The sequence below is a fragment of the Piliocolobus tephrosceles genome, chromosome 2, assembly GCF_002776525.5.
Source record: "Piliocolobus tephrosceles isolate RC106 chromosome 2, ASM277652v3, whole genome shotgun sequence".
NCBI lineage: Eukaryota > Metazoa > Chordata > Mammalia > Primates > Cercopithecidae > Piliocolobus > Piliocolobus tephrosceles.
Genome location: NC_045435.1, coordinates 38,186,374 through 38,197,287, shown reverse-complemented (window position 1 = coordinate 38,197,287; position 10,914 = coordinate 38,186,374). Strand labels below are relative to the sequence as shown.

The following is a 10,914-nucleotide window of genomic DNA, read 5'->3' as shown; positions in this document are numbered from 1 at the left end:
TCCTCAAAATCCTGGCCTGGCCCAGAAGTAATCCTTCCAGTAAACTTCACTAATGTTAATTTGGAGACCATATACCATCCTAGAAAACACTCTGGACACTTAGTTTATCAGTGACCCTGTTGTAATAGGATGCTAAAATACGCAAGATTGATATGATTTTCTTTTATTAAGTACAAGTGCCCCATATGAAGAATTTCTCTCCACTCTAGCCATGATGTGTGTGTGCGAGGGTGTGTGCTGGGTTACGAAGCCAGTTTCTCCAATGTCATTGACTGTGAAGATGAGTGAACCCCCAACCACAACCAGAAGCCATAACTTTCTCCAGTGGGCCTGTAAAGTGGAAACTCTTGCCTTTGGAGGGAGAGAGCAAAAAGGGGAATGGAAGAGGAAAGAACCTAAGAATTTACCGGGGGGATTCTCTGAGAGATTTCTGTCAGCTAAGCACAGAATAAGGTCTATGAATAAGGTGGGTGAACTAGTCAGCAATCTAAAAAGAGGAGCCTCCAAGCCTCCATGTAACTGAAGGTTCACTCCAGAAACCAAGAAGAGCACCTGCCGTAACCCACTTTCACTTACTTTGTATGTCTGGCCCATCAAAGAACGTGAGTAAGAGCCAGCTAAATGATTAATCGTACTGTTACTGCTCACGACAGGGTGAGATTATTTGTCCCCATGTTACAGATGAAGGAATGGAGTCTCAAAGAGGTCACAGTACTTGCCCTTGGCCGCCCAGCTAGTGAATGGTACAGCTGAGATTTAAACCCATGCAGCCTCACTGTGTTTCTTTCACACTGGCAGAGCACCTTTAAAAATGCTACCCAGTTTTTGCTCTGCCACAGGAGCCAGCGGAAAGGACTCTGATGCTCTCTAGCCTCTGAGACATAGGGGAGCAGCACAGCCTAGGGCCAGGTGTGATGGTGGCTCCTGGAATCGAGAGGACACTCAGAGAGACAGACTGGGCTAGGAGAAGGGGCCATAAAGCATCCCTTTGCATCAAGAGGGTTTCTGCCCTGAGCTGCTGTTCATTCTGCAAACACAGCTCGAATACCCACTGTGTGCCAGGTACAGAGAGTCCTTCTCCGCTCTAACCTGGGCAGGCACTAGCTTCCCAGCGTGGGTTTAGGCTTCAGGTGCACACTACTGTGGACCATCTAAGCCACACCTAGAAGAGCTCTGGGGAAATATGACTACTTGGGCAGAAAAGGAAGGAACTAAGAAGGGGTATCTTTGTGTCTGATGTCTGAAGGAGCGTGTGGGCTCTTGTTCAGGCAAAGAGCAGGATGAGGGGAAGTGGGTGGCAGCAGCCAGAAATGGGGTGGGATAGGGGAGTGCAGAGAGGACGAAACAGGAAGTGAGAGGAGGGGTCCACGGTAGATGTTGGAGAGCAACAAAGAAAAAGATTTATTTCACAACTTTGTCTAGAACGTTAGTGGTAACCGGAGTATCAGGAAAAATGCTGACAAGTTTGTTGGTGCCTCAGAAGGTTATTTATTGAGGCAAACATTTGCTGCATCTACTCAGTGTCAGATTGTTCTAGAGGTTGAGGGGTTGTAAAGACATGCAGGCCTTGGTCCCTCACCTGACACTAAAAAGAAGAAAAAGTGTCCACAAATAACTACAATGCAGGCTCCAGGGCCAGTGTGGAAGGTGGTAGGTAGTCCTTGGCTTCTCGTGAGGTATACAAGAGTTCTTGCCCTGAGCAAAGCAGGGGACACCACAGTCTCTGTGGAGGAAGGATTTGGTCAGCCTCAGCCCCGCAGCACTCAGGGCCCAGCTCACTGCCTTCTGCCGATTCATACTTGTGGTTGGACAAACCAGGCCTGCTGGACTGGCACGTCATCAGCTTGCTGAGAAGAGAGTGGAGTTCCAGTGCAACCCTAGCTGCCTGGGGCCTTGGCTTGCTTCTGGGTGTGACATGCTGCACAGCGTTGCTTCTCAGATCACCAGGACATGAAGCTATATGTTTGCGGCAGGTATTACTACCTTTGAGATACCGGGAGGAGTAAGATAGGCTTATTTCTTTCTTTATAAAGTTTCTGAACTGCAAAATAGGAAGGTTATTGGGAATCAAATATATTTGAATTTTAGCAAGGCTTCTGACAGAGTATCTCATGATATACTTGACAGCAATAGGGAGAAATATGGTATTAATATTGATACAGTTGTTATTCATTCATTTGCTATTGGTTCATTCATTCATTTGTTTCTTCCACAAATATTTATTGAACCAGGCATTGTGTTTGGTGCTAGGAATATAATGAGCAAAACCAGAAACAGTTCCTCTTCATGTGGTTGCCTACAGTTTAGTAGAAAAGCAAGATAGAGATCAAGTAATCATACAAAGAAATGTAAAACTAGCTATGACAAGTGCTACAAAAGAGAGGTTCATGGTACTTTGAGAGCCCATAACAGGACCAGCCTAAACTGAGATTTGAAGAATGATATAGTAGATTAAAAATAAACACATATTCTTGGCTACTCCTCCTCCCATGAAGAAGTAGAGTCTGATCTCCTCTCTTTGAATCTGGGCTAGCCTGAGTGACCTGTTTGACCATAGAATGCAGTACAAAGGGTATTCTGGGACTTCGAAAGCTAGGTCATAAGGAGCCTTGAAGCTTCTACCTGTCTGTCTTGAGTACGTTTTCTGGAGTTCTGAAGTTCTGAGCCACCATCCCGAGATGTCCCACTATCCCGAGACCATCATGCTGGAGAGGCCTGTATAGCTGTTTGGGTCAATGATCCTATCTGGGCCTTCCTCCCATCTCTGCCAAGCCACCAGACATATGAATAAAATCTTGGATCTTCTAGATCAGGGGTCAGCAAACTACAGCCTGTAGGCCAAATCTGGCTACCACCTACTTTTATTAATAGTTGTACTGGAACGCAGCCATGTCTATTGTAAATTATTATCTATGACTGCTTTTGCAGTACAATGAAAGAGTCGAACAGCTATGATGGAGACCTCATGGACTGCAAAGCTGAAAACATTTTCTATGTGGCCTTTCATAGAAAAAACTGCTTGATCCCTGCTCTAGATCAGCACTGTCCAATAAGAATATAAAACAGGCCAGGTGCGGTGGCTCACACTTGTAATCCCAGGACTTTGGAGGCCGAGGCGGGTGGATCACCTCAGGTCAGGAGTTTGAGACCACCCTGGCCATTATGGGGAAACCCCATCTCTACTAAAAATACAAAAATTAGTCGGGTGTAGTGGCAGGCACCTGTAATTTCAGCTACTCAGGAGGCTGAGGCAGGAGAATCACTTGAACCTGGGAGGCAGAGGTTGTGATGAGCAGAGATCGCGCCCCTGCACTCTAGCCTGGGCAACAGAGTAAGACTCCATCTCAAAAGAAGAGAATATAATACAAGCCACAATTACAAGCCACAGATATAATTTGAAAACTTGTAGTAGTCACATTGAAGAAATTAAAAAGAAATAGGTGACATTAATTTTAATAATGTATTTTATGTTATCTAATGTATCTGAAATATTATAATCTCAACATGTAATCAGAATAAAAATTATTAATGAATATTTTAAACGTTTTTTGGTGGTACCAAATCTTCAATAATCATGTGGGTGTTTTATAGTTACAGCACATCTCAGTTAGAACTGGCTGCATTTCAAGTGATCAGTGTCTACCAAACTGGACAGTGCATCTCCAGATCAGCCCATCCATCAGCTTAATAACATCAGGTGATATCAATTGATGGCATGAGGAACAGAGAAATCAGCCAAGGCCTGCTCAAATTCCTGACCCCAAACATTGTGAGAGTGGGTAAGGGGTTCCTTGTTCTAAGCTGCTAAGTTTGGGGACAGTTTGTAATGTATCAACAGGCAAACAGAACAGATTGAACAGATTGCTAAGTAGGTGAAGGGTTTGGGAGTTGACAGGAAGAGTTCTCAGCAAAGGGAACAGCATATGCAAAGGCACTGAGGCAGGAGGGCACATGAGAGAAGGTACGAGGAGGTCCCTGTGGCCAAAATGAAGAGATAAGTGAAAGACAAGGCTGAAGAGGTGAGCAGGGGCCAGATCACACTTGTCTTATGGGTCAGTTAAAGATCTCGGTCTTTATATGTGAACCACCAAAGAAATTAAATCTGACATCATCAGATTTGCATTTTGAAAAGATGACCCTGGTTTCTGTGTAGCAAATGGATGATAGCGAAGCCAGGACAGGTGCAGGAAGACCAATCAGTTGGCTACTGCAATTGTTTGAGTGAAAGAAGATGGTTGTTTGGTCTGGGATAGTAGCAGGTGAAGTGAGGGAAAAGTGGATAGATCAAGAAATATTTAGAATTATAATTAACAGGATATGGTTATAGATCAATATGGGAAATGAGGACAAAGCATTGTTTGATTTATTCATTTATTCATTTGACTCAGCAACTGCATCATTCTTGTCTAAAAGACTGATCCCACAGTGGATGCTACAAGACTCTGTGTTTTACTATTTCACTTTCACATGTTTAGTAAAACTACTAATAAAAGCAACAGAAATCAAACTTATGCTGTGCAGATGGGACAAAATGAGACCACTCAAAAATTGGTTAGCTGAATTAATATTCATAAAGCCTGAAAAGAGAGACTAATACTAACATGATGAATTTCCTAAGGGTAAGTGTAAGAATCTGTACTTCAGTTTTGAAATAACAACTGTATAAGAGGAATAAGTGGACATAGGAGAAATAGTCTATCCATAGTAAACATAAAAATCACATAAATGTTGGTGTGGTACGGCTAACTAAAATTTCATCCAATCCTAGTGTAGGATTCATTCACTGAACTCTGCTAATCAGACCACATCGCTTGTGGTATCACGTTCTGTGAGGTCAGTTATACTTGAATGACACTGACAAATTCAGTTTATCAAGGGGAAGGGCAGCAAGGTTCACTAGTGAATAATGAAATTATGTCAGATGAAGAACAACTAAAAGGACTATGGTAATGAACCTGAAGAAGAAAAGATTGCAAATACATGCTGGCCATCTGCAAATATTTAAGGGCCCTTCCATGGGAGGATACATACACTGTTGCTGAAGGGCAAGTAGTTCCAATAACTAAAAGTTACAGGGAGCCAGATTTCAGTTCCAGACGATGGAAAACTTTTAATAGAGAGCTACAATCAATGACTGGATTTTCTTGTGAGGTGATAAGCTCCCTGTCACCAGTACTATTCAAACCAAAGTGGGGGTTATAACACAGAAGAGACATTTTAGGAGCGAATCTCGAATTGAGTGGGTGGTTGAACTCATAACTTTTCAGTTCACCACAAAGATTCTCATTACATTTCCAGGAATAAGGAGAAATAAAGGAGAACATCTGGACACTCCATCGCTCTCACCCTGAGTCAGTTCCTCTCATTTTAACATAGTAGACAATATGGTACATTTAAAGTATCTCTATCCCTGTCTGGGTAGAGTCTGCTGAGCTGGCTACAAGTGATCCAGGGCTTCAGAAGACATGTATAGCAAGCACTCCTACAGCTTGGAAGGGTGGTGTAAAGGTGGTAATAGTTGAGCTGAGCTTTGACAGGTGAGTCAGACTTTGTGTCAGAACTGTACCCTGCATGTTAGAACTTGCACGAGTCGATTTCTGTTATAGCAGATGAGGTTCCACCCAGTATTGGTTCTAAGTAATTAAGTCTGCTCATTCTGATACTCCCACTCATGCAGGCTGTCAGCCTAGGCCACTGCACTGTTTAACAGTCTTCCTCTGAGAAACGCTGTCTTCCTTTAACAATAACAATTGTTAATTTCCTACAACTCAACGTGGTAACTATCTTCCTCTGTCCTTGAAAGGCTTTGCAAGCTTCCAATAATTCTTCCCAAGACAGATTCCTGATAATACATAACCCTGCATCCGAGGCATCTGTTTAATGGGTCTCAAAGAACTGATGCTTCCGAAAGAACCATTTTTTAGTGTTGATTGAGTTTCACTGGATAAACATTTCAGCCATATTTTTGATACACACATACATGCACACACGTGTAAAAACATCAAGTATAACCTTGCGTTTGATGCTTTTCATTGGCATCATATTCTTTGGAAACTTTTTGAGACCCAATCAAATAACATTTTTTTAAGGACACATGGAAATGGAGGAGTGATCATGGAATTTTTATAATAAGAAAAGCTGACTGGACTGAAGCAGAGTCTTTGGACAAATAATGGGAAATCAGTTTCTGTAAGTAAAGCAAGGAGCAAGATAGCTTAATAGCGCATGGAAAGTCAAATAAGGAATTCATATTTAATTTAACAGAAAATTGGAAGTTTGGAATTAATAGTTTGGGAGCAGAAAAATGATGTAATGATAGCTTAAAGAAAATAAGCCTGTCAAGAGGTGACGGCTGGTATCAGGGTGATCAAGAAAGCCAGTATTACAGGCTCATCGACTTGAGATGGTGAGCCTGAAGCAGTAAAGGGGTGGTGGGCATGACAAATTGTATCTAGAATTGAAACTTTCTGAGTCAAGGCGCACCCTATTTCAAACTACTGATGAATTTGAAAACGATGTTTTTCTTTTTTCCTTTTTGCCAAAAAGGTAAGGATCATGCAAAGTTTCACAGTGCTTCTCCTAGTCTGTGCTCATCCACTCGAGGGCTCTGACTGCCAGGAATGAAGCTTACAGAACTCACTAAAAGGGAGCCATGCCCATCCTGGCCCCCTAAGGTAGCTTGATTCTTGTTTTCTCAGAAACAGCATCATGGTCAAAGAGAGGAAGCCAACGTTTCAGGGCCACAACTTGAGGGGCCTTCTCTCCCCATTCTGCGCACCAGTCCTACCCTGCTGCTTGGAATTCCCACATTACTCATTCCTTGGGCTAAGGCATTTTTTGAAAGCCCCTGTTAAAATGCAAATGCTAGCTGGAGGAGAGAGGGTTTTTTGTTTGTTTGTTTTTAAGCCATTAGGCATTAGGTTCAAGTTCATTTATCTAAAAAGACATGGAACTTAGAAAGGAATCATATCCATCCATGAATAAAGGAGGACCAATAGGGAACGAGATGCTTCCCGGTGTTGAGGTCTCAGGGCCATGATGGGGAGGTGGAAAGTGCTGAAGACACACTTTTCTTCCTCCAGACATATTCAAAATGGCACCTATTTCCCCAACCTCAGCCCGAGTGTAAGCCAATGTACAGTTCAGAAACAGCGCTGTATAGGAGATGAGAGGAGAGATAAGGGCCAGTAAAGGGCTGTGTGCCCAGCCTATGGCCCTATCCTTTCTCCCACCCCACAAATACTCTTACCTGCCATGAAAGGTGAATTGCCAGCACTAGAGTGGACTGTGGAAAACCGCCCACGGACCTCTCTGCCACCCTCTGCGCTTGCTTTTGCTCTAGTTTTATCTCTTTGAAGCTTCAATCCCCTGGCCTAGGGACCCCTAACCTCAACTCCCGCCTCAATCTGATTTTTGAAACATGGTATTGGCCGGGCGCGGTGGCTCAAGCCTGTAATCCCAGCACTTTGGGAGGCCGAGACGGGCGGATCACGAGGTCAGGAGATCGAGACCATCCTGGCTAACACGGTGAAACCCCGTCTCTACTAAAAATACAAAAACTAGCCGGGCGAGGTGGCAGGCACCTGTAGTCCCAGCTACGCGGGAGGCTGAGGCAGGAGAATGGCGTAAACTCAGGAGGCGGAGCTTGCAGTGAGCTGAGATCCGGCCACTGCACTCCAGTCCAGGCGACAGAGGGAGACTCCGCCTCAAAAAAAAAAAAAAAAAAGAAACATGGTATTTCAACCTTGAGTTTTCTGCTGAAGAATCTGGCTTGGCTCATCTCTTCATCTTTCTCATGTTTTCTCCCCACCCGCCGTAGCCTCGACTCCATAAAATCCCATCCTCACCCCACCCAGGAAGAGGCACATGAAATTCAAGAATAATAGACTAACCAAAATATCAAATGCAAAGGCTTAGTAATTAATCAGCTGATATAGTCACATAGAACGATTTCCTTCCCTTTAAAGCACTATGAAGTCATGTTTAGTGTGATTAAATTAATGTGATTTCCCCACTAGGCTAGAAACCAAGAGTACAGTTTCACCTTATGTCTTTCATGCTACCTGTTAAGTCCCTAGTACTTGAAATATAGCAAGCACTTAATAAATATATTAGGAACACATAAATAGAGATTTATAAAAGCCTCCATTATACACAGGATAGCTCACATAAATAATATTAATGGTATCTGCAGCAGCACACATAACACGAACTGCAAGTCTGAGCACATAAATAGACTCATTTTAGTCCAGGGCCTTAGTCCAAAGATTGAGGTTACATGTAAGATAAACAGTTCATCTCCTTCATTATTACAGTTTAAGAGTAGTAGGAAGTTCCCTTTGCCAAAAACTATTTTCACCTGACTCTCCAGAACCTTAAATTACTATTAATGGAGATGATATTTTAAGCCTGTTTGCAAATGCAAATGCAAATATGTTCACAGCATGTGAAACAGTACGTTCAATCACTTGCCTGGGTTCTTTTTTGACCCAAGAATATTTCTTTTTAAATTAGTTCTTGGTCTCTGGTGCCAAGTGGGGCTAATATCGGGATGGGGCACTTGGATGGGAAGAAATATTGGGGAAGGGTCTCTGGACCAGAGAAGGGAAAGGTCAAACAGGAAAGCCAAGTAAGTCCGTTGCAGAGAGGCTGCAAGAGGAGGAAATCCCCCTTCTCTGGATTTCCCACTGGCACAGGGGACTCAGGCGGGGCCAGCTGACATCTTTGGACTGCTTCTTCTAGAGCAGAGGCTGCTCAGAGACCCCAGCACCCCAAGGCCAAGAACAGCTGCCAGTTATTTGGTAAGTGGCACCTTCTATTTCCTGCCTATTCTGTCTCTTAGCTCACGAAAAACAGATGAAGGGATCTGGCAGGAAGGGACACATTTTTTGTAATACCCCACCTCCAATGTAGTCAATCTGAGAAGCAAACCTGATGGTCAGAGGTTTTAAGCATGTTCTCTGCAATCCCTTTACTCATTCCCTGGCCGGCCATTAGCTCATCAGCACCTCTGCCCGGATGCATCTTGCAGCTTTATCTCATGCCACTCCCTAGGCGTCTGAGCCTCCACAAACATACCTGTCACAAATGCCTGTCCACTGCAGCTCCAAAAAGAGACCAGATGCATAAGCACAGCAGCATTCCCAAGGACACAGAAGCAAGGTAGTAAGAAAAAAACAAAGAGTCTTTGTGAGCTCCCCGTACCTCCTAAGGCTCCTTGCAGAGAGGGAAATAATGTCAGGACTGACGGTAGAACTCAAATACAAAAAGGGGAACTGACTAGAGAAACAACACCACAGCCAGGGACAGTGCTCTTGCTTGGTTCCAAATAACTTCTGTCGGCAGGTGGGCATTTCCACTGATGAGAATGACTACAAACATACCCTCGGAGCGTGAGTGTAAAGCCCTGGGAAACCCCCAAAGGCAGCCCCATCCACAAACATGACAAAGACACCTTCCCTGACAGATTCCCAGAGATCCCAGAGTACATACAGCCTTTGAAGCCCATAGGTGAAAATGCAGTTCAGTTCAACAAATGTGGGCAACCATGTGGCAGGCACTGAGTTCCATAGGCTTCAGAAGACAGTCTTCAGTGAGTGAGGGCAGAGAGGCCGGGTGCTTCACTTCTAGCCCTTCCCCCAAATCATTCATTAAGTACACCTCTCCACCCATCCTGTTAGAAGGCAATTGACATACACAGCCTTCATTTTCAGATGATCCTAATCTAACCCCAATTGTATGAATCTAGAATGTTTCTGTTACCTTGGTCCACTATTCCCGGAAGTGGGTGGTGCTCTTGAGTTTGGCTACAAGTCACAAGCAGAAGTGGGAAAGGTGTGTAAACGCCCAGTAGATTTCTCCAAACCTAGTGCTTCAGCGGGGACAGATTTCACTCGTATATGATCCTCCCCCAGAAAAAGGTGCATGCTTCCTTTTTCTGCCCTGATCAGGCACTGCAAAGTCCTCTGCTCAGTGTGGGGGACACTTACGTGCCTCTGAGGTCTGTGGCACTTAAGCTTAAAAAGAGAGAAGCAGGCCCCTCTGGGCATGCCTCCCTGATCTCTTGGAGGCTAGCTGTGTCCTGTGAAGCAGGAGACATTAAAAGTGACAGACTGACAGTTTGTTGTTGACAGGGTTGTGGAGGCTTATCCACACAAAAGCATGTGGTGCAAGGGAAGGGGTGTGGGTTTGGAACTGGTGGTCCGAGGTCCAGTCCTGGCTTGACCACTGGACCCTGGGCCAGTTATTGAACATGTTTGAATGTCAGTCTTCTCACTTATGAAGTGTGATTCATAATCACTTTTTGCTGCATTGTTGTGAAAAACAAAGGAGTCTTTGCCTGTAAATAACATGGCACTGAGTATGCCAAGCAGTTATTTCATCTTCATTATTACTTTCCTATTTTCTTTTCAGACTTTCCCAATTCCTACTTTGACCTTTGCACAAAGATCTCCCTCACTTCTGTCACTACAGAGGTCTGTAAACAGGTCTGTAAAGCCCTTCACCTTTCATCCAGGGCTTCTCAAACCCACAGGGCTCCCCCAGAGTCCAGGGTCTTGACTCACAGGGTCATCACTTCCTCCTCGTCATTCTATGTTCAAACCTTGGAAACTTCATCCTTCATACAGATAGATCCCACCTGGGGTTTTCCTCTGGATTTTACAATCTCAATTTTTTTGCTGTTGTTTGAAAGGGTTCATTTGATTTTCTTATTGTAACATATGACCAATTACCCGCCTATCAGAGCATAGGGGAAGTAACTCATATTTCACTTAATTTTCATGTTTCCTTCTTTTCCTTGTACTCAGCAGTCCAAATATAAGACAGGCTAAATTGAAAGGCTAGCTGTCAAAATATTTGGAGTAGTATTTCCCAAACTTTCATCGTTCTAGCTACTAGTAACACTTCATACTC

At 43.8% G+C, this 10,914-nt stretch overlaps 1 protein-coding gene and 1 long non-coding RNA gene across 8 annotated transcripts in view; one reads left to right on the top strand and one right to left on the bottom strand.

Annotated features, from left to right (window-relative positions):
- Positions 1-10,914, bottom strand: part of CD86 (CD86 molecule) — a 63,834-nt gene that overhangs the window by 33,593 nt on the left and 19,327 nt on the right. The window contains exon 1 of one of the 7 annotated variants that reach the window (XM_023214612.3): positions 9,763-9,837. The exons of 3 other annotated variants lie outside the window; for them this stretch is intronic. The gene's annotated coding sequence lies outside the window, so the exon portion shown is untranslated. Of the gene's footprint in view, positions 1-9,078; positions 9,277-9,492; positions 9,739-9,762; positions 9,838-10,914 lie in introns of those variants that run through there. 3 more of the 7 variants (XM_023214602.1, XM_023214568.1, XM_023214586.1) reach the window with 3 other exon arrangements.
- Positions 8,486-10,914, top strand: part of LOC113225204 — a 28,769-nt gene continuing 26,340 nt past the window's right edge. Inside the window, exon 1 of the long non-coding RNA XR_003309854.2 lies at positions 8,486-8,801. This is a non-coding gene — a long non-coding RNA (uncharacterized LOC113225204). The remainder of the gene's footprint in view (positions 8,802-10,914) is intronic.